Raw genomic sequence first — 25,203 nt, forward strand, 5'->3', positions numbered from 1 at the left:
TTTTTTTTTTTTTTTCCTTCCCTTCCCCAAATTGGACTGAGTTAGGCCTAGGGTATGTGGGTGAACTCACAGGAAACCCTGTGTCTAAGCAAAGGTGAGCATGGCTCAGCAGCATTTCTCTCTGTAAAAGAAYAGTCACAGAAACTACAGTAAGGGAAGCTGCTATATGAACTGCCAAGTAAATTAGAATGTAGTTATTAAAAAATAAACTGTTCCTTTACAGTAAGTAAGAAATCACTGATAATAGTAATGACCTTTAGCCATATTTTGAAAGACGTATTTAATTACCATATACGATTCATTAAGACTTGTTTGATGCATGGAAGAAACAGAATCGGAAGATGAATGAATAGCTGCATGACATAATTAACGTTTCAGGTTTAAAATGAATATTTTGAGTCCAATTTTTCCCGGTTGAAGATACAGACAGACTTGAGAAATTTGAAACTGATGGATTTGGTTGCAACAACAGATGACTTAATCARTAAAACAGGTAATTTGTAAGTACCTGCAATGGGTAAGGCAATGTGTGCCTGTCAAAAGCAAAGCTGCTCAACTCAAATTAATCTCTTTTGGAGATATAACAAGATTTTTGGATAAAATACAAGAGAACTGAAGTATATTTGACTTCAGCAAGATATTTGATGAGTTTCCATAAAATAGTTATGAGAAGAAAGAAGAAGAATATAAATTGGATTATAGTCTTGAAGTTAGATATCTAGTAAAAGGAAATTAAAAAAATTCATATGCAAAGAAAATATTTTTGAGTTGAAAACTTCCAATTCACATTGAGAAGGTTGTAAATTAAGATAATCAAAGCGTGTTTCAGTTTTACAGTCTGTAAAAGGAACCTAATATCAATGCTTTGAAGCTGTGTGACATACTGATTTCTAAAGAACAATGTATTTGACAGAAGCWTATATGTTCATTTTTTTCAGAGAGAATAAAGCCAAGTGCACAGATTGAAAGAGTTTTGGAGGGAGGTTAGGTGGTTAGATATAGTAGAGGTYTGTGCTAATAAGCAGCTAAGATTTTTAATTCTAGATTCTTTGAAGCTCATCAGACATTTGCCATTGGCTGCAGCAAAAACAGAATTTCTTCTAAATGTCCTGTGACCCCTTGTCATTTAAAATCTGAATATCTCACATAAATGGAAGAATTTCTGAGAAGGATRGTATGAGCTATTAAGAAAGGATTAAAGCACAGATAACAATTAAAAGATAAATTGTACAACCCTTATTTGTGTTGATGAGGCTCAATCACATACAGTAGACCTATTGGAGTGCATAAGAAATATTTCCGAGAACAAGAACTGCCCTGCATAAAGATTGTGTGATCTAATCCTAGAATAGCTTCCAATCAGGAAAAGGTGTCTATGAGCCTTCTGCTTCCAGATTTGTTCAGAYTGCTGTAAAAACACAGGTAAAACTAGGATCAGGAGTGGGTCRGCTTAAAATTAATTTCCTTCAGCACTGAAGAAAGGATTTTTACACTTCCTGTGCTATATAGAACCTTACATAACATGGCTATTTTGTCTGTAAGGCTGTTAAAAGAAGAGCAGCTATACTTTTTTCTTTTTTTAATAATGGGAAAAATTTGCTTTTATCTCTATATATACAGAAAAAAAATGAACTATTTAAGCTCTAACTTTTTAAAATTGCCCTTGGGCAATCAGACTTGGAACATTTCCATGAAGATGGTATTTTCAGAAATGGACTAACCAGTTGCAGAGAGCTGCAGTAGAGATTGCTGTTCAGCCTTAACAGTAACAGTTTGGTGTCAGAACCTTTAAACAACTAGGGATTCTAATTTGCTTTATTTTTATATTTTTAATCTAATGTGCTTATGTACTTAAGTATGTACATTGATTTTTATCCTACCTGCTGATTGCAACTGGCTCTCTCACTTAAGTATTCTTGGAAAGCTATGCATAAATGAGGTGTAGCTAGTCCTATATCAATTAAGAAAGATGTGTGTGGTGCAATATTACTCAGGTAGAAAACAAAAAATGCCTGGAGCACAATGTAAGAAAGAAAAGTTGCCAACCAGACCATGTGAGTTCCTAAGTCTGCATGTACCAATTGCAAAGGGAAGCTAAATTTTCAGATTTGAGCCAAACTAGGAAGTTTACCACTGTACACAGGTTTGATTCAAACCAGGTTAGGATAAACATCAGACAGCAGACCAYTCTTCTTCTTTGAAAGACAACAGTAAAGATTATATTAAAGTTGCTAATAGTAGTCACATCTGCCTAAAATTAATTTGGTCTTCAACTTTACAGTTCACAGAATCACAGAATGGTTGAGGTTGGAAGGGACCTATGGAGATCATCTAGTCCAACCCCCCTGCTCAAGCAGGGTCACCTAGAGCATGTTAGACAGGGTTGYATCCAGGCGGGCCCTGAATGTCTCCAGAGAGGGAGACTCYACAACCTCTCTGGGCAACTTGGTCCAGTGCTCCRTCACTCTCACAGGGAAGAAATTCCTCCTCATATTCAGGCGGAACTTCCTGTGCTTCAATTTCTGCCCATTGCCTCTCGTCCTGTCACATGGGACAACTGAAAAGAGTTTGTCCAGTCCCCTTGGCACCCTCCCTTCAGGTACTTGTAGATGTTGATAAGATCCTCTCTCAGTCTTCTCTTCCCCAGGCTRAASAGRCCCAGCTCTCRCAGCCGTTCCTCATAGGGCAGGTGCTCCAGCCCTCTGATCATCTTCGTAGCCCTACGCTGGACTCTCTGCAGTAGCTCCATGTCTYTCTTATACTGTGGAGCCCAGAAATGGATGCTGTACTTGAGATGAGGCCTCCCCAGGGCTGAGTAGAGGGGTGGGATMACCTCCTCAACCTGCTGGCAACAGGTTCCTAATGCATCCCAAGATATCATTGGCCTTCTTGGCCATAAAGCCACATTGCTGGCTCATGGTCAACTTGTCATCCATCAGCACTCTCAKGTCCTTCTCTGCAGAGCTGCTCTCCASAAGGTCAGACACCAGCCTGTACTRGTGCATGGGGTTATTTTTCTCTAGGTGCAGGACCTTGCACCTGCCTTTRTTGAACTTCACAAGGTTTCTCTCTGCCCAACTCTCCAGCCTGTCCAGGTCTCTCTGRATGGCAGYACAGCCCTCAGGTGTGTCAGCCACTCCTCCCAGCTTGGTATCATCAGCAAACTTGCTGAGGAGGCACTCTGTCCCCTCATCCAGGTCATTGGTGAAGAAGTTGAACAGACTGGCCCCAGTACTGACCCCTGGAGAACTCCATTAGCTACAGGCCTCTAACTAGGCTGCCCCGCTGATCACAATGCTCTGAGCTCTGCCATTCAACCAGTTTTCAATCCACCTCATAGTCCATTCTTCTAACCCACACGTCCTGAGCTTACCTATGAGGATGTTATGGGAGACAGTGCCAAAAGCCTTGCTGAAGTCAAGGTACACAACGTCCACTACTCTGCCGTCATCTACCCAGCCAGTCATTCCATCACAGAAGGCTATCAGGTTGGTGAAGCATGATTTCCCCTTGGTGAATCCATGCTGACTACTCCTGATCACCTTCTTTTCCTCCATATGCTTGGATATAACATCCAGAATGAGATGTTTCATCACTTTTTGAGGGATGGAGGTGAGGCTGACCAGTCTGTAGTTCCCTTGGTCCTCCTTCTTGCYCTTTTTAGAGATTGGAGTAACACTGACTTTCCTCCAGTCCTCAGGCACCACTCCCATTCTCCACAACCTTTCAAAGATGATGGAGAGTGGCCTGGCAACAACATCTGCCAGCTCCYTCATTACTTGTGGGTGCATCCCATCYGGGCCCATGAATTTCTGGACATCAGGTTTGCCCAAAAGATATCTAACCTGATATTCCTTGACTAAAAGAAAGCCTTTCTCCAGACCTTCTCTCTCATCTCCAGGCTCTGGAATTTCTGAAGGCTGCCCTTAGCAGTAAAGACTGAAAGAAAGGCAGCATTCAGTAACTCTGCCTTCTCTGTATCCTTCATCACCAGGGTCCCCATGCCATTCAGCAGCAGGCCCACATTCTCCCAAGTGTTCCTCGTGCTCCCAATGTATTTGAAGAGTCCCTTCTTGTCCCTGACATCCCTTGATTTAATTCTAAATGAGCCTTAGCCTTCATTGTTGCATCTCTGCATACCCTGACAGCATTCTTATAATTCTCCCAAGTAGCCTGTCCCCTCTTCCACATTCTGTGCACTCTTCTGTTTGAGTTTTGCCAGGAGCTCCTTGCTCATCCATATAGGTCTCCTGCCCCCTTTGCTGGACTTCTTTCTCCTTGGAATGCACCACTCTTGAGCTTGGAGGAAGTGATACTTAAATACTAGCCAGCTCTCCTGGACCCCTCTTCCTTCTAGGGCCTTAACCCCTGAGATTCCTCCAAGTAGGTCCCTGAAGAGACCAAAATCTGCTCTCCTGAAATCCAGGGTTGCAATTCTGTTTATTGCCTTGCAGGATCTTGAACTCCACCATCTCATAGGCACTGCAGCCAAGCCTGCCCTCAAYCTTCACATCTCCAACCAATCCCTCTCTGTTGGTTAGGACAAGGTCCAGCAGGACACCCCTCCTCATTGACTTGGCTCCTCCACCACTTGCGTCAAGAAGTTATCATCAATGCTCTGCAGGAGCCTCCTGGACTGTTAATGCCTAGCTGTGCTGTCCTTCCAGAAGTTATCAGGGTGGTTGAAATCCCCCACAAAAACCAGGGCCTGTGATTGTGAGGCTTCTTCCAGCTGTCTGTAGAAGACCTCATTGACATTCTCTTCTTGATCAGGTGGCCTGTGGTAGACACCCACAACAATGTCATCCGTGTTAGCTTGTCCTTTAATYCTCACCCATAAGCTCTCGACTGGCTCTGCCTCCACCCCTAGGCAGAGCTCGATGCATTCCAGTTGCTCTCTCACATAAAGAGCAACTCACCACCTCGCYTTCCTGACAGTTATATATAATCTTAAGAGCAATATAGTCTCTCCTAGGAAAATGAAAGTTTAATGACTGATTTAGTATTTGTCATTTATTTATCTTCAGTTTGCTTTTTTCCCAGAACTAGAGTTTATTGAAGTCATAAGAACCAGCAGGAGGCAGAAAATAGTGGCAGAAAATAATATCAGCTGCTGAATATAGTCTGGATGCACCAACTGCTYGTGCTGTAGCCCTCAGCCACAGGCATGGGAATGGATTCTGGATGTAGCTGGCCCCCAGGGAAATTTTCATGGTGTGAAATACAAGCTGACACTGAGCAACTGCCTCCTGCAATGGTCTATCACTCTACATCAGGTGCCAAATGAAACAGAGAAGCTGGAAGAGTAAGGAGAATAGATGAGGGTACGGACTTGCTAGACTTTCACCCACTTGAGTATAATTTTGGCTTCCTTATACTGGGATGTTGAATTGGASTAGAGCTCCAGTCACTCTAATAATGCTGTCTGGAATAAATTATCCTTCTTACCCTGGCTCTGTAATAGGCCATTAAATCTCATGAAAAAGCTCCTCACAATTAAGATTTTTTTATAATGCACTCATTAAATTTGAAATCAAAATGATACTCACAAAAAATCAGTTGCCTTGATCAGAAAATCCTGCCTACTTACCAAGAAAATGATATGCAGTGCCTACTGAAAGTCTACTTTTAAAAAAACTCCTCTGCTTAAAACCCTGACTTTGTTCTTTCTGTTCACTGTCTGTCTCAGAAAACACTGAATAGATGTCTAAGCTTCAACATTTTCAACAAGAGTAAAGTGTGGATATAAATAACAGACAYTGACTTAGTGAATTATCATCATGAGAATGATGGTCTAGAAAAAAGGAGCATAATAATTTTGCACAGAAAAAGTATTTTCCAACAGAAGATTTAAAATAATAGGAGAAGTTCTGCCGACAACACTTGATTGCTACTGAATGTATTGTATATTTGTCGAAAGGGAACAGACATATGAATGAGTCCCCTTCAGTCTCAGCCTTCTGCTAGTGATCCTTCTTAATGGATTTTTTTTTCATTGAAAGGTGAGATCGTTTTGTATGTAACCAGCCAATGAAAAATTCCATTTTATTTTCCTGATCTTCACACCAGATACCAAGCACTAGGAAAAAAAAAATGTGATTTTAGAAGCAAAGTTGAAAGTCAGAGGACTGAGGAAGAGAGGGAAGAGGTAGAGAAAGAGAGAGGTAAGGAAGGAGTAGAAGGATTTTTAAAATTTAGCTTGGGCCTGTCTATGCCCAATAACTTGACTAGGTAGGAAATAAGTGGAGAAGCAAGTACAGGCTCCATACACTATGAAGGAGGAATGGTTTTGCTGAGAATTTTCTTTGTGTATGTGTTATACTGCTTGGAAGGCAGCTTGGAAGCTAGAAAGGAAGGGAAGGAAACTCCTGGAGGACTGAAAGAAAGTGGCAGAGAATGACTGGGAACTAAGCAAACTGCATGTGTAATTATTGGCTRGGGCTCATTACAGATTATAATCGCTTTAAGAACTTCCATGTGAAAAATGTTACATGATTAGGTATCTAAATCTTGTATCTGAGGCACATAAAGGAAAAATAGAAAATTCAGATTCTCTACTACAAATTTTCAGGTAATTACTGYAGCACACTAGGGGGTAGATTTTCAAAGCTGTGCTTAGAAATTTAGTCATATGACCTCCATTTAAAATCAGTAAGAGTTGCTCACCTAAATCCCAGAGCATTGCTTTGAAAATGTACCACTTACTATTTGGATTGTTGTAMTATACCATTTTTTACCCCTCCTTTGGAAAGTTTTGTAGTTCTTTAGGAGACTTTTCTTCTTCTATTTTGTATTTCATGATTTGTAACCAAAACCCTGTACTTGTTACAGAATTTTTCATTTCTTAAAATGTATCTTCAGTATCCTTTCAGATGGCTGTTACTGAGATTTCAGGATTCTTACTCTCTCAGGTCATGGTCAAACACATTTTTATTTCTGTTTTTTTCTACCTTTAGCTTATGGATATTAGCTATGCTCTGCTCCAAGGCAAATCTCTAAACTTGTTCCTTAAATTACTATCCAYGCTGTTAGAATAATGCTGTTCACATATTTGCATTGAATTGATTTTGAATTGTTAAAGCTGAGCCAGCATTTTCATTATGAACTACACTATAAATGAGCAGCTACAAAAAAACCTCTAAACAAGATATCATCTTAATATAAGGTTTACAAAGACATAAAAATGATATGAAATTGAAACAGTCCATACGAACATAGAATTAATGAACTTTTATTCTCCTCTGCTTCCCTCGTACTCCTCTTGCGACGAGTAAGATCATGTATTTCTGCAGAATTTTCAAACCTATCATGTAAATAAGAACTATACTGCTTCTTTGGATTGTCCCTGTACATTTGAAATTAATGGTAGAAATGCATTGCAGTTGTTTGCCTGATCGCAGAGAAGATAATATAAAATCATAATACCCCATTTATTCCACTCACAATACTACTAATGAGGATATTTCYGTAATACAAGGTGCTGTAGAATTAACAATTAACAAGATCTAGATTTAGTTTGATCCTGTATAAACAGAAAGAAATATTATCAAACACTTGTTTAATATTTTAAGGCTTTAGTTTAAACTTAATATAAGGCTATTTCATCTTGCCATTTTAAAAGTCTTTAATTACAGTTACCATCCTTTGGCTTGGCATCTAAATCACAGCCTGATGAGACTTATTTTTATACAAGGAGACGTCATACAAGGAGAGGTCATGCTCATTCCTAGTTCTGGCTTTGTTTTACATCTTCAGCCTGTCACAATGTGAAGTTTATCAAACTCTAATCATCATTTTGYATTTTTTTTAATATTTAAGAGAATAATTAAGGCCACATATCATGTTAGTTAAATAAAAGGGAGAGAGCATGAATCTGACCTTTTGCTTCTGTCATAGGAATATAGGGTGACTGATAAAARTCACAGAAATAAAGGTAGAGCCCAGTGCTCTCTCTATGTAGAAAAACACTGCATTTTTCAATGCAAATGACTAAGTATTACAAATTTGATAATATTAGATTTCAAGATTCCACTGCTTATTTACACAGTTTCAAAAGCAACGGAGGCCCTAACTAGTACCTGCGGCTTATTTCAGATCTAGTGGGAGATAGGCATTTTAAAAGCCTATTTTGTAAAGCAAAAAGTTTACTCCTATTGACCTCTGTTCCTTAAGGTGTCTAGTCCACACAATGACCCTATATAAGAGAAAGACCCTCTGAAGACCAGTGATTCTCACTTAAAACATATTCCCACTGGGCCGTGAAGCAACCTGGGTCCATGCCAGTACCCACCAGTCTAGGCTGGTATGCAGGACTGCCCCTCACCTTACAGAGATACCAGCTTGGGTCCATACTGCTGGCCATGCTTCCATGCATCTTACAAACATCCTCACCCTGAGAAAGTTTCATTTTTAGAGAGATAATTAGCTGTCATTGAYGTAGACAAGATTCTTGATGCATTTCTGAGCAATAACATGAAGACAGACAGTTAAGACAGTTGGGGCTTTTTCAAAATACTGATTTGCCTGTAGGACTCTCAAAAACTGAGGTCTAAGCAACTAGCCCAAGTCACTCTGGCATAGAGGTCTGGGCTCTCTCATAGAGCTACCTGGTGCTGTTACAGCCTACTTACTATGTCCAAAACATCTCAACGGGCAGGCAACGATGACACAGAACCTGCAGGAGACCTCTGCTCTTCTGCATCACCGGCTGGAGACCACGACATAAAATGGCAATAGATGCCTGTATTCAGGCATCTGAATTACCACCCAAAAGCCCATGGCAAAACAAGTGRTTGACCGCAGATCTCCTGAATACCAGGTTAATTTCTCAGTTATTGAGGCATCCTTCCTTGTCATTTCTAGAAATTATCAGGAACAACAAAARTATATTGACTAGTATATTCTTTAGTATTTTCTATGATACCACTAAATAAATGTATTTTAAAATACTTTTGGGAGTTTCAGTCAAGGTCCCAAAGAATGCCTCAGGTCCCATATATTGATGTCAACTCATATTAACCATTTGATCTTACAAGACCTGGTGTGTCAATTTTAGTCCTACAGAATATTATTCACGAGTCTGAAAAGCAATAGCAAAACATATTGCCTACTAAGGGAAAAGCAGACTTCCTAGCACATTTAAATRGATCCTGGTATTTTCATGCTTCAACATTTCCACCAAAAGGAAATACTGCATTTATTTGCTGAAAACATAGTAAAAGTCCCTCAGTTTCTGTTGAACTTCAATAACTCCAAGTACTCTTTTGTGGAGAACTTTTTAAAACTTTCACCGAACTTTCATCTAGCATTAAGGTAAATAAAACATTTTAACCTTCAGTCTACATTATGCATGAAAATGAAGGCTGAAATAACACTTAAGATTCTTAACAGCAATGGATCGCTCAGACTTGATTGCAGCTRGAATCTGCATCGTCCTTGCCTACCACTAAAGTGAATCTTTACCTTGGTGTGTCAATGATTAGCATAAGCACCACAAAAGCAGTAGCGAGATAAAGAAAGGCAGAGGCATGYACACATCAAATCCATATCATTCAGGTGTAAAACAGTTGGGCTTCAGCTGCTCATTATTCTACTGAAAAACATTTCATTTATCAAAAAAAGCTGYCACGACTGTGTGTGATAAATATACATCCAAAGCAGGCACTTCAGACCTAGGCTGAATACTGTTATATAAACTATTCAATAAATACTTATGAATAATATAGCTACATAAATCTAGACCTTTTTTATGTGACTTGTGAAAAAAAAGAGAGCTAGRTTTATCACACAGCTTGACAAACTCTGATGTGAGGATGTGGATTCTGATTTAGCAAGGCACATAAACATGTACATAAACTCTGTCTCATCCTCAGGTCTGATTAATTTCTAAGTTAAGCAYGTGCTTAAATGGTTATGCCATCAAAAACAACAGCACATTTCTCTTGAAATAACAAATGTAAATTAAATGTGCCAACTTGCACAGGTTTTTAGTTAYATTTTCTTGGTTCAGCTAATTACTCTAGCTGAGTTTAAACCTGGTAGCTTCAGTTCCTATGGAAATAACAAAGAGAGTGACTCAGTCCTCTGCTAAAAGATACTTGACTTACCTTGAGGTAACCTAGCAAGCTTAGGCACAGACAGTTCAGACAAAAATAATAGCATGGCTGTGCTGCTCTGCACAACTGCAACAGTGGAAAAACAGGTTTAATACTTCAGCATATGCAAGAAATCAGTGACCCTACAATGATTTATATCAGCTAAAGATCTTCCCAATATTCTCTCCTGTACATCTTGAAATAAATACAGAAAAGTGTGTACAAACAAATATTTAGCAAAAGTAGAAAAATCACAGAAACCATTAATAGCACAAGGACTATTACATTTGTTTAGTAACATTGGCAACTCCACAATGAGTGGAATTGCTTTCTTGACAGAAAAATAAACGTAAAATATAAATAGCTGTTTGCATGCAGAATTAAAGACAGACACAAATGATTATTTTGCTATYCATTTTCAATTGCCGTAATGGAATGAATAATAGTAATAACTGCAAATATAAATATAGGCACAAAAACTCTTGTACATTTTTTACATGGGCTAGGATCTGTACCTAATGAAAACAATATGTGGAAAACATTCCTCAAACATGTGTTTTGAAGACAACACTTTTAAGCTACAAAATAAAGCAGTCCCAGGTTTGAAATGGAAGTTTCATATCTCTCAATACTTCCAACTGAGGAATTGATAACTCATTAATTTTTTAAGATTTCATATTCTGGCTTATAGGAACATTAGGTCTGCAACTTGCAAGCATTTGGGTTTTTTTGCTTCCTTTCTTGCCCTTCTTCTATAAACCTTTGGAAGCATTGCATGAGCATCCTGGTATTCTTAGGCGTATTCTCCTAAGTGCTACACATAGTATGCACTTGCTGAGTTCCTCACTTATATCAACGGTAGGTTCTGTCTATGAACTACATAGCATATCCCCTTCCTTTCCTACGGAGCTTCAAGAATCCATGCTATCTGTTAATTTTAATTATCAAGTTAATTTTTATTTCACAATTACATATCACCATTCTCTGGATGAAGTCCCATCACAGGACGCTGTTCTCTCTAAGTACGTTCTCTCAGTAAAGACGGACGAAGTGATGGTAAGGTAGTCCTCACTCAGATGATGTATCTACTGTGCAGTTTCAGTACTAGGGGCTTGATTGAACTGTAGAGATAGTGAAGTATTCAGGTAGCTATTGAGAAGATRTTTAGATAAGCTTATTTACTTTAAGGAATACATTAAATATATAAACATAAACTAAATAAATGAAACAAATAAATAGATTAAATAAACACATTTAAGCTCATTTAGATAAATTTATTGAGAAACTATGCTCCTTTTGGAAATAACCGTAATCCTCTTGCTACTTAGACAAGGATTGCACCCATGCATAAATATATATACATATACTATGATTTATATATTTATGTATATAAATATGATGTATGATTGAAGTATAATTATATGAAATATGATTACTTAAACAGGTGAAATACTTAAGATTTCAATATAAACAATCAATATGTTATAATTCTTAGAGGCACTAATACAACTAAAGCTACGATCCTCAGTCTGCATCCAGAGAGATGATATATGCTCTTGTTACATTACTGCATCTAAAGGTCCACAAAAAGCAATGACAACAGGTAGAGGTGTTCCATTTTGTTTACATAAGCTAAGAAAGGATGGAACAAGTGACAGTTTATCACAACACGGTTGTGTGTACACAAATAGATACAGCAATGTTATTCTTCATCCCCAAAAGCATACAACATTCCCATTCAGTGAAAACAGTTAAAAGTGGCCAAAAAAATCTTATGAACTATTTTTGTTCAATTAGCAGTTTTTATTTTTTTTCTAGTGCATGACTTACATTTTATATGTTACCATATTTTATATCATATACATTTTAATAGTCTGGAGAGTGCTAAGAGTTAAGATTTCCAGGGCTGAAAAATATTGGGAAAATATCTTTCATCCTTAGAAGTACTGTCAATAAAATAAAGAAAATAATATGTCGACCTCATTTTCCAAGACAAAAGTCCTTAGGTAAAGGGTGCATGCTTGAGGGGAAGCCTCACTTTGAGTTAAGAAACCACGTCATTTCAAGGGACAGTTTAGAGTTCTTATTTTGTAATTAGGACTCCCKTGGCATGAAGTTCCTGAAATGCTTTTTTTCCCTTGCAGTGATGGTTTTCTCAGAAGCTTGTTGTCTCTGTCTGTTGTGGGCCATAACACTTTGGAGGAAGGGTGTTTCTTTTTCTTCTTTTCTTTTCTGTGGTAAGAAAATGTCAGATTCATGCAATTGCATTTCATGCAACTGAGCTAATTTTAAAGAAGAGCTGCAGTAGTCTCAAAAAATTTATTAGTACTTAAGCAGTAAAATGAAACCAGCAATTTTCTCATCACTGCCTTGAAACCATTAATTTAACCACCGTGATATTATATCACTCTACAAATAACAATAAAAGCATTTTTAAAAGTAGGTACAAATTTTACATGTCAGGATTTGGATTTTCTGGAATGAACTGAAACTGTATCTGTTCCCTTTATGTGTTCCCTTTATGTCTGAGCTAAAGGAGATTAATAAGTCAGTATGGCATCCAGCATCATTTTACTTCTGCCAATATAATGATGCTATAGCTACTTGTAATGTCCTTGGGAAAGCAATATATTATCATACTTTTATAATACAAATTGCATTATTGTATGATTATTAATCTGCTCAATGTAAAGTAAATTGGCACTCTGTAAAGAGAGAACCAAATTTAGTGAAATACTATGAACCAAAAGACTTAAATTTAGTCCTGGAAAATAAAGTGACTCTAATGTGCCTTACACAAGCACTCATCACTTAATAATTGACGGTTACGGCAGAAACAGAACCGGGAAGACCTATGATCACACACTAAGCAATTTTACCTGTCAGGTACTTATCTCAAAGGATACCCTACCCAGCAAAGAGAAGGTTGTGATGAGAATGACAGCTTCATTCTGCTTGAATAGTGCCTAAAATGATCCAATTATTGTAGCAACTGGAGGGTCATGCTATACCCTGGCTGGGGTCGGGGTGTCTTCCAAAGCGACAAGACTTCTGAAGGATGATTTCTTTTGATGTTACAGAGGTCTTTATGGCTCATCGCAACTGCGGAGTTGTCTAATTTTAGAGAGGTTTGTTGTGTTTCATGTAAACAAACCTTTTGTTACAGATTATCTTTAAGCACTGTGTATGATCTGAGACTATCATGAGCATTTATCGTATCATAACCTGTATAGGCTTGGGAAAATGTCAGTGTATTCTCACTTAAAATGCTCCAATTGATTACCTTGTGTGTTTGTTTACAAAATAAAATTGTTTCCATACATAAGAGAACCCATGTTTAATCCCATTTCTACTGTTAGAGGGCCAGAATATCCAGAATGAGTCTAGAAGTATGTGGAATTTGGCCTGAATTTTATCAGCTTACAAACCAGTATACTTAGAAAGCTTTCCTCTTCTGTAAGAAAAATACTCAGGACAACTGGGCCTGCTGTAGTCCCAAAGTACTAGATATAGCCCTTTAATTTGCCTTTAAATATCTCCTCAATGTTCAGGTGGTCTCAACAATGTCACTTGAACAAGGCTGTCTGATTTCTGCCTCTTTATGAGATTACAATAGCGTTCATTCACCAAAGGACCTACTTCCTCCTCTTCTAACCAATAAGAATTTTGACACATTGTCTGTCTATCGCGTTCTAGTATTATTGTAATTGCTGGAATATGAGCCAGGAAAAGATCTGGAATGCTGTTTTAATGACAGTGGCATGCTGATATACTGTAACACTAACCTGTAGCTATAACTACAGAAATACTCATTTTTCCCCAAAATCTCTCTTACATACTTTTTCCTACTTAACTTCTGAAAAAAAATCTTCCTTTAAATTTGTTTCACAGAAAGGTCTTTCATCACCTAGAAAGTACTGGTTTTCTCTCAGATTGTTCCTCTTTCTTTCTCTATATGGCAGAGCTCAAAGGGTTGTGATCAATGCACCAGTCTAACTGGAGGCCTGTAGCCAGTGGAGTCTCCAGGGGTCAGTACTGGGGCAGTCTTGTTCAACTTCTTCATCAATGACCTGGATGAGGGGACAGAATGCCTCCTCAGCAAGTTTGCTGACGATACCAAGCTGGGAGGAGTGGCTGACACACCAGAGGGCTGTGCTGCCATTCAGAGAGACCTGGACAGGCTGGAGAGCTGGGCAGAGAGGAACCTCATGAGGTTCAACAAGGGCAAGTGCAGAGTCTGGCACCTAGGAAGGAATAACCCTAGGCAGCGGTACAAGCTGGGAGCTGACCTGCTGGAGAGCAGCTCTGCAGAGAAGGGCCTGGGAGTGCTGATGGATGACAGATTGACCATGAGCCAGCAATGTGCCCTTGTGGCCAAGAAGGCCAACGGTCTCCAGGGGTGCATTAGGAAGAGTGTTGCCAGCAGGTCAAGGGAGGTGATCCTGCCCCTCTACTCAGCCCTGGGGAGGCCTCACCTGCAATACTGTATCCAGTTCTGGCCTCCTCCAGTACAAGAGAGACATGGAACTACTGGAGAGAGTCCAGCTATGAAGATGATTAGAGGACTGGAGGATCTCCTCTATGAGGAAYGGCTGCGAGAGCTGGGCCTCTTCAGCCTGGAGAAAAGACTGAGGGGGGATCTTATCAATGTGTACAAGTACCTGAAGGGAGGGTGTCAAGGGGAGAGGGACAAACTCTTTTCAGTTGTCCTGTGTGACATGACAAGAGGCAATGGGCACAAACTGAAGCACASGAAGTTCTACCTGAACGTGAGGGGGAATTTCTTCCCTGTGAGAGTGACGGAGCACTGGACTCAGTTGCCCAGAGAGGTTGTGGAGTCTCCCTCTCTGGAGATATTTCCAACTCACCTGGTCGTGATCCTGTCTATCATGCTGTAGGTGACCCTGCTTGAGCAGGGAGGTTGGACTAGACGATCTTCAGAGGTCCCTTCCAGCCTCAAACACTCTGTACGATTCTGTGTGAACTTCTTTATATTTGATACTTTGTGTGTTTATACAAGTTTGACCTTTTTCCAAAATAATCTGGTTCCAAAGGAAAAAAGTTATATTTCTTGACAGACTGTTGCTCAGGGTTAATTCACCTAAAGGAACAGTCTAACTATATTGTACTTGGGCAAGTGAATGTTTCCTTCCAAATTATTGTTATAGTAAATCTTCGGTTGAGGACATTTATTGTCCTTAAAAATAAAATAAAATAAATAAATAAAGATCACACTGTGTGTTGTGTGGTAAATCAATCAGCTGGAAAGATGGACCTGAATGCTCTAAATTACTATGAATCTAATTTTGTTATTTCCTTTGTACACTTGTCTTCACACTCTTCCCTTAACTGTAGATTGAACTAATTCTTAGCAGAATTCAAATACTAAATCCAAATTTATTGGAAGAAACTTGCTTGAAAATGTAAATCTGTTTGAAATAATCTAGTTATACTAATAAACACCAGCAGAACTGGTGAAACCTGGTGATGAACATCAAGAGCCCAAAGCTACCCCCCTTCTTTCATTGAAAATGCGAAATACTCACAACCATTTTCAAAATAGTTCCTCCAGCAGCAGGTTTCCAACACTGTTCAGGTGTTACCACAAAATGAATAAAGGAGGTACGAGTATGGACACTTCTGCCATTCACGTGCAAACCGTTTCATGCTCCTCTGCCTGCACTGTGAGCTTGCTGGTGTGAGTCAGACCGAGCAGCTACAACAGCGTGGCCAGGACACTCAAAGGGAAGCAGGGCTGTGGAGGTAATTCTGCTCTATCTAGCTGCACTGTATTTTTGACAAACAGAAACCATGTGGGTAGTAATGCAGTGAGAAGCTAATAAAGTTTGCCTTTTCCCRTGTCCTCACCATTGCAGAGGATACCAACTCTGTAAAAGGGGACTTCTGAGCCATTCTTTTCCTCCTCCTTTTAACACTGGAAAGCAGCGAGGCAGTCACTCCGCTGTGTGGTGGGACACAGAAGTGTTGTGGGATCGTGATAAGCAGAGAGAGTGGGAAGAAGGAAAACAAGATGAAAGAGGATTAGGAGAATACTGCTATTCCCATCACACTGTCAGAGCAGGGCAAGGAAAAGGGTGGTGGGAAGAGCTACAAGAGACATGCAGTGTCACATGCTGAGTCTCATCTCAAAGGAGGAGAATGTGAGACCCTGTGCCTCTGGATGAGGAGAGGAGAGCAGAGGAGAGCAGAGGAGAGGAGAGGAGAAAAGGAGAAAAGACCTTCCTGGAAACTCTGAATGTGGCACAAAGCCAGAGAGAACAAGTGACTTTTTAATACTCTCCTGCTTGGTAATATTCCTTATAGAATGACGACTGGGCTTCTACTCCCGGGGACAGTTCAAAATAATAGTAATAACCCTAACGAAGTGTATAATTGCCCAGTAACCAAGCTAATATGACTCTGCACCTACTGTTTTCTGGATCCTGCAACGTTTTAAAATTCTTATAGGTTAATGTACAACAGCAACTCAGAGATACAAAGATTTGTCTTCCAGCGATGCAGTGACTGAATGTAGCTTATTTTTTGATTCCTTGGTAATGTGCTTGGTTTTGCTAAGTGCCCATCTTGAAACTTCTTTACAAAGAAAATATAGTGGTTTCTTTATTTTTTTTTCCTTCTCTTAGCTCAGGGTCATGACTTTCTTTTGAGAGCTAGCACGAAACTGATTTTATAGTGTGTTGCATATATTCTTATTAAGACTGTAGAGTCCATTTCTCAAGAGGTTTAAAATTCCTCTCCAAAAACAAAACAAAACAAAACAACTCTAAAYCACAGTAGTCAAAAACTGCAGAAATGTGTAATGTTTGGAAAAAGGCAGATACTGCAAAGCTCACATAGAATACAAATGGTCCCGTAGCACACCACTGAGTAAAGAAATGCAGATGAATCTCTGGGATATAAAAAAGAAGCCAATCTGCCACATTTCCTGACTTTGAGTAGTACCTTACTCTGCCAGCTGTCCCACTGAAAAAGAGATAGAATGAACTGCTAACTGACACAAATAAAAAGTTTTTATTTATGCTAAAGAGTGTGCCAAAATAGCTGTGATGTAGGAGTAGCAYAGTGTGATGTGCAGAGTGTTCTGATTCTGCTCCTATAATTTTCATAAATCRCTACTCTTTGCTGTGCTTTCAATTATATGTATGTTTGAAGTATTTGGGGAAAAATTCACAATAGCATCATTGAAGTTCAGTGAAATTTTGCAAAAAATTATTTTCCATTGATTATGATTGTCATCTCAGGCTGATTTTTTCACTGATGTGGGAAAAACAGACATAGCTATTTGGTGTTGTACAGTTTAATGAGTAAACAGTGGCCACATAATAGCTTATTTCCTTATGCCTTCACCAATGACAAGGAACAGAGATGAAGCTGGATGGCTCTGTGTCCCAAGAGACAGCAGGCAACAGTGGGACTGAATAAAGGGATCTCCTCATTTAATGTTCGGATGAGGCACAACATCAGAGGAAAGGAAAAGGGGCGTCTTGGCTGGTTGCAGGGTAGGCACAGCAGCAGTACAAGATTATTACAGGTGTAAGGCATGCTTCTGGGATGTATAAAAGGGCTGTGAGTTGTGTGTGCACACAATATATCTTGCACTTTGCAGCACAGGGAATGCACAACTGCCTATGGAATCACGCTGAACTCCACATGGACCTCCATGTAGCACTTGTGCAACTATAAATAACATTTGAAGAAAACTGCCTTTGAAATAAACACTCAATTGTGAAAGCCGTAATACTATATGGTCTTACCTAATCTTACAAACAGTGATGTAGTAGAATTAAACAATAAAACCCTTAATTGCCTCTAATTAAATGCAACTGTGCTCTAAAAATTCTCAGTGCTCTCCCAGGAATCTGTATTGTTAACTGAGATACTGGGATCTAACAGAGCAGAAATATATTTAATAAAATTAAAAGTTACAGAGAAGGTAGATCTGAAGCTTCCTCTCTCTCTCTGCCTCATTACTTATGATCAAGGAGACATTCAACAAAATTAAAGATGAATTGTTGCAACATGTCCCCATCAGGATAGTTTCAAGCTTTCAGAAGCTATTTTATAGGGAAAAGCTAAAGAGAATGGGAAAAGAAAGACCTTCAGAGTTACTAAAAACAGACTTAAAACATTCAAGATAATGCTATCATTCTCCTCCTTGAGAAAAGAATGTTCAAAGATGAATATAGCTTTCAAAAYAGGTTTCATTAGCACTCTTTACAATTGCTGGACTCTATCTTTATGAGTGCCCTAAACTTGTTTTATGTTTGTTTGTCCTGAATGTTTCAGTATTGTCAACCCTTGCCCTCCAGTAGTCTCCTACAACTGAACAAAACAGCTAAGGCAGTTAAAGGCATATAAGACAGTTCATACTGATTTTCTAATGCACCTCATGATCCACGTCTGTGGGAAGGGCATCATGAGTCTGAGTCTCTGCATTTACTTAAGTCCAGATCTACTGCTGGGTAAGCTCATCTTTGGGCTACACTGGAACGTGTGTTGACCCAGCCAGCTGAACTTGGCAACATCCAGTCATTTGTCATTAGCTTCTCTCCTGATATGGACTGTGCTGCCATTCGGAGAGACGTGGACAGGCTGGAGAGTTGGGCGGAGAGGAACCTCATGAGATTCAACAAGGGCAAGTGCAGAGTCCGGCACCTAGGAAGGAATAACCCAGGAATAACTCCACCAGTACAAGCTGGGGGCTGACCTTGTGGAAAGCAGCTCTGGAGAGAAGGACCTGAGAGTGCTGGTGGACAACAAGTTGACCATGAGCCAGCAACGTGGCCTTGTGGACAAGAAGGCCAATAGCATCCTGGAGTGCATTAGGAAGAGTGTTGCCAGCAGGTCGAGGGAGGTGATCCTGCCCCTCTACTCAGGGGCCTGGGGAGGCCTCATCTCGAGTACTGTGTMCAGTTCTGGGCTCCCCAGTACAAGAGAGACATGGAGCTACTGCAGAGAGTCCAGCATGGGGCTACAAAGATGATCAGAGGGCTGCAACACCTTCCCTATGAGGAACGGCTGCAAAAGCTGGGCCTCTTCAGCCTGGTGAAGAGAAGCCTGAGGGGGGATCTTATCAATGTGTACAAGTACCTGAAGGGAGGGTGTCAAGGGGACAGGGACAAACTCTTTTCAATTGTCCCATGTGACAGGACAAGAGGCAATGGGCACAAACTGAACCACAAGAAGTTCCACCTGAACGTGAGGGGGAATTTCTTCCCAGTGAGAGTGATGGAACACTGGACCAGGTTGCCCAGAAAGGTTGTGGAGTCTCCCTCTCTGGAGATCTTCAAGGCCCTCCTGGATGCCACCCTGTCTAACATGCTGTAGGTGACCCTGCTGAGCAGGGAGGTTGGACTAGATGATCTCCAGAGGTCCCTTCCAACCTTACTGATTCTGTGATTCTATGATATGGACATCAAATGTCATCTCTTCTGTAATACTACATGTGTATTAGSAGTTTTATGCAACTACGAAAAGTTTTCAAAAAGTAGATCTCAGTCAAGACTGAGCAGCTTCTGACTTGAACCATCATGAAAGTGAGGTGCTCTGAAGCTAAGATTCTGAACTACCCATTTTGCATGTCTAATCTCACTATTTGACTATGACTTATCACCATCGTTTTTCTCTCAAACATCGGTACTTGTTTTATGTTGGTACTTGATTTATTTTCTGCCTACATTACCATTTGTATGGCAGTGTTTGAACTAGACTCTTACTGTGCAGGATGCTATGCACAGAAGGTCTCAGGAGAGTTTGTAATCAAGATAAGAGATAACAGAAGAATACAGACAGAATATCTGGGAGGAACACTAAGTACCCTCTCAGAACACAGTAAGATTTCTCATATAAAACAAAGAAGAATTTTGATCGATATTTTAGGGTACTTACACCTCCTTCAGTATCAGCTTTCTCAGAAATCACACTTCCAGAGTACACTTCTTTTACTCTAGACTGCTACTACTGATGAAAACATGATGATGATGATAACAGTACAGAGTTTATATTCCAGTCTTTACACGCTCTTCCCATCCTCAGCAATAGTGCAAAACTGTATCTTGCACATGCTGGTTACTTAGCAGATTTTTTTAAGCAACCAGTATCACATTGTATAAATACAACAAGCAAAGGTTAGCAAAAAAGCTGCATAACTCAAGGGCTGCCATCAAGGACCTTGTCAGGAGGACATCAAACGGAAAAGGAGGCATATTCATTGTGCACAGTATATAAAAGACATTTCACTGGATTTAAACAGAAGAGAGTTTTTTAGGGTTTTGCTTGCTTAATTCCTTCAAGACCTAATGCAAATATTTATAGTACCCAAAGTTCTTTGAAAATGACTGAAGTAAATTTGCAGGAGTAGCTTTCCTTGTTCTCTGGACAAGCTTTTACTTTGGAAAGCCAATATCTGTTGAGAATATTACAGATTCTTCAAGGAAAATACTTCTCTGTGTAATAATAGCACATCATGGAGTTTTATTGTTGTATTATAAAAAAATACAAGAGAGGCTTGATTTCCTCTAAAGCAGATGCATGTTAAATAGATACAGTTGTGACTCTCTGAAGAAATTTAAAAGGTATTTATTTTAGGAAACAGATTACAGAATATAATAGCTGTTGTATAGTGTAGCACAAAATTACTTACAATACCTGAATCACAGAGAAAAAGATGTCCAGTGATAATTTTTGAAATATTTATAGAACTCAAATGGAAATCCTGTAAAATATCTTTAAAATATCTTTCTTTCTTTTTCCAAATTCTTCAGAAGGCTTCACTGAAAGACAAATCTAACATGTAAAGAGATCATGCTTCTTAAAATTTCCATTTAACTGTTTGCTTTAATCATTTGTGGCTCTGATAAAGATCTTTGTATCCCTACAGGCTTCTAGATGTAGTAAGGCAGCAATACTCTGCTGTACTTTAAGTCAGGATGCAAAGTTGGGCAGAGGTCAGATTCCCTGACTGTTCACATTTCTAACTGAATAGAATACCTCTTGCTATGCTGTTGGTGAGAAGAAGGCAAGRGAACAATTCTTGAGAGAATCCTGCACACTAAATTGTGCTCATAGTGCACTTACCTGCCTTGAGCCTCCTGCAGCCACCTCCATATATTGCCACTGTCCCTTCGGTGGTATGGTCTGACTGTAACTGGAGAGATACAAATGGTTCCTGCTACAGTGACTGTGATTTCTGCTGCAAGGGCAGATAAGATTTGTAGGTAGCTCAGCTTGTGGAGGCTTTCAAGTTGCCATGTGGATAACAGACAATATTCATTCATGGGAGAATTCTTGTCTACTCCCAAGACCCCAATGGGGTAAAAAGCAGAGGAAAGTTTCAGGAAGGAGGAAAATCTGTGCAGACACAAGCTAACATGAAGGAGACAATAGCTGGTGTAAGCTAAAATGCTGAAGACAGCTGATAAGCCACAGAATGTGGCTAAATTGGACAGTATTCAGTCACTCAGTCATTGCTGCTACAGGCACTTTAGAGGGAAATACAAGCATCAGAGACAATTCCTGTAAAGGATGCAGCTGCTCAAAGMTTGTGCATCCAGCAAGGGAATGTATGCCTCGATAGCCTAAGACTACAAGTCCCAGAAGAGATTATTCAACTACCAATTTTATTTGAAATATTCCTTGTAACACTCAATTCCTTGCACAGTGCCTTCTGATTCAGGCACACAGAATGTATAATCCCCACTGATGAGTAAGATGAGCTTGTTCTTCCAGCTGCATTGAACACAGGAGGTTCCGTTTGGAATGAAATAGCAACAGGGACTTTATTCAAGTCATTGCTCTAAGTAATGTGATGGTGATGCCAGCTGGCTTATAAACATTAATATAAAATGTGTCGGTAGCGATCCAGAGCTTTCTAAGTCATAGCTGTATTGCACTCAACACCAGAGCACGAGGTTGTTACGGATGGAAGAGGGACYCTTGCTGGAAAAAGGGAAGCAAGGAAAAAATCATACTGTTCAAAGCTTTGACTATCAGTCCAGTTTTACTGGTCTCTGGGATATTTATTTCTCCTTTTAGTAGATCTGAAAGTATTGTAATTCTGCTTTTAAGCAGAAAATAAAAATCTACAGAATTAAGATACAGCAAAGTTCACACCTTTCTCCTTTAATAATAACAGAAGATTTTACATGGGAGTGYTGTGATATATTTGCTGATGCATAGATATAGTTTAAAATGTAACAGACAGTGCCGCTGCTGCTGCCCAGCCCACAAGGCTCACAAGCCACATACATTTCCTAGGGGCTTCCTGAGGAATTCGTACTAGTTCATTTTGTGTCACTTCCAGCACCAGTAGCCTGCGTTGTTGTAAAAACTGGCACCACAACAGCCCAAACCTTTCTTCCAGGGAATGGAAAGATTTCTGTGCAGATGAGAGCTCTAATATGAGCTGCTCTCAACAGCAGAGCTRTGACACCAGAAACAAGACAGATGCCAATATTGGCAGTGCTACCTTTACGGATCGCAGATGCCTTTACTTAGTGCCAGTTTTGTTCCCAGTTTAGGCACTGTCACAGCTTTAGTTTCTATCACAAATAAGCAGCTCTAAATGGAAAAATGGAGCAGCTGTATCTAAGCTAAAACCGAACTCTCCGTGATAAGTTTAGGTGATTCCACAGAGAGCATTCCTAATGATCCAAAAGTGACTTGTCTGATAACTCTGTACAATACACCTTCAGTATAGACTCCTCAAATGACCCTAGATTCCTCAGTGCTTCTTCATTTGGGAGTAAGATCTCTCAATCCAAGCTACAATCTACCTCGATGTGATTATAATCTCCCTGGAGTTCATTTTTTCAAGGAAAAMAGAAGATTCTCCTGATTCCACTTGATACTGCATTCCTTGGTGAAATGAAGTCCACAATTTACCTCTTAGTCTGTATATGGAGGCACACCCATCTGCTGTTGCAAAGTAAAAAATATTCAACTTCGAKTGAAAGGTGGAGTCTTTACCCAATCATTCTACCAAATTATTTCCAATTCAGGTGAGTTTTTACCTATAAAAGCTATGTTTTAAGGCTGTAAATGAAATTCAAAAGGGTAGTCTAGATTTCATCCTTTTCAGATCCTTGAAAACAGAGGCCTCAGTTTTCAAAATGAGCAGGTTTTTTGATTTCAAAGCCAAGACTTATTTTTGATAGTACAAGGAGAAAAATACATACTTGAARCACCTTTCATTGTTGTTACCATTTTAACGTCTATAAAGCAATAATAACACAAAGCCATTGTTTGTTTTTCTTTCTTAACCCTTAGAAATCCTTTTACAAACAAATTAGGATCATAAGTCTCGTTTTATAAGCTGAGGTATACATGTGGGAGGCAATGTAACCAGTCATTGACAAAGCAGTGGAAAGTTCAAAAACTGAATCTAGACCTCCAGCATCCTAACCTGATGCCGTATCTCTGAGCACCCTTTCTCCTAATATCACCCAACACAAATATTATTGCTTAAAATACTAAGCAAAACAATGAAAATTATTTCAATACAGGCTTCATTGCTTCTTGTCTACCATTAGCTGCACCAAAGAATAAAAGGCCCTTCATAGTAAAATTTGAATTCTCAGATTAAATTAGCTTGTCTGCCCCCGTGAAATTGCAAAGACCTCAGAGACATGTCTGACATGTTGACTTGTCTGACATTTACTTAAAGAGAAATTCTATGAGCAAATACTTTCTTTTTTTCACATGAAAYTATTAGCACTGCAAGTCTTTGTAAGAGGTCAAAGAGCCAAAAGATATGAAAATTTGGTATAGACTTCTAATCACTAGCTCCAATAAAATGTAACAACTATACGTGAAGAATTGTGTATGGTATTCACCAAATGTTGATGTTGCAACCCCTCGGCTCACAGCAGCATTTCCATCAATCCAGTAACTGATGTTCAAGGGCACGCTTGCTATGGTAATAACACATAGCACTGCATTGTGCTGGAAAACCGCAGGTTTTGTACCACTTCGCAAAGGTTATTTTTGCAGATGAGAACCTAAAGCATACACAGAGAGTGATTTCCCAAGACCATCCCAAAGATGCAAAGTAAGACATAATGAAACCCAGAGCTCCTGGCTTCCAGTCTAATCATTAGACCCKACTGCAAATCTCAGTGTAAAAGCATGCATCTATGCACTGCCTGGTGTTAACACAAATAAAGCTATTCTTGCTTTGAGGCTTTGAGACACTGTAGCACAGTTCTGTTAGCTACTTTGTTGACAGAAAATTCAAATCAAATGCTGCTTATTTCTGCTGATCAGAAAATAAGCAGATTCTTGTTGGTCTTTTGGCCCGCATGCGAACTTAACAACAGCTCAATAGATTTCAGCAGTTTCAGCAACAGCCAAAAATGGCATACAAATTTCTCTAAAGTTCCCTGCTTGCACAGATAAGAAAAAAGTGTGGCTTTGAAGCAAAGACTCATGATCCTTTTGTACTGAAAGGAAAGTTTACAAAAGGTGTGTGAATTGTTTGGGAAACCCAGAACAATGCTTTGTGTTACAGCATATAAACAGAGCAACGCATACAAAGTTCAGAGTGATCTGGATATGTAGATGAATCATACACAAGTTCAAATGAGAAAACAAAAAGGATCAAAAGAGAACAGGGCTTCAAAACCAACACTCAAGTTACTGTCAAACAAGAGTCCTGCTTTGGGGAATTTATGAACCAGGCAAAAAATCCATGTGCAGAATGGCTTTCTGGTTCCAAACTTCAGTGCATACTACTAATAACTGATTCTCAGATGTCATATAACAGTTGTGAGTTGCCATATGAATTGTCTCAAAGTTGGCTGCCTAATCACATTTTCAACAATCTCAAAAATGACTTAACTACCTCAAATTTGTACCTTAGGTAATTCCTTGTGTGTGTGTGTGTGTATGTGTGTGTGTGTGTGTGTGTGTGCCAGTCTGCTCTCTTGGTGCAAAACAGAGTCTGTAGCTGCCAATTAGTGCTCATCCTCAAGAAACTTCTGGTTCCACTTAAATCAGGAGCATTTGTGTTTTACATTTAAAAAATCTATTCTTTCTTTCACTTGGTTTCTATAGTACAATGATTATCAGCCATCTATCAGCCTAACTTTTA

This window comes from Rhea americana, unplaced genomic scaffold (assembly GCF_003343005.1).
Source record: "Rhea americana isolate MKP2758 unplaced genomic scaffold, rheAme1 scaffold_58, whole genome shotgun sequence".
NCBI classification, from domain to species: Eukaryota; Metazoa; Chordata; class Aves; order Rheiformes; family Rheidae; genus Rhea; species Rhea americana.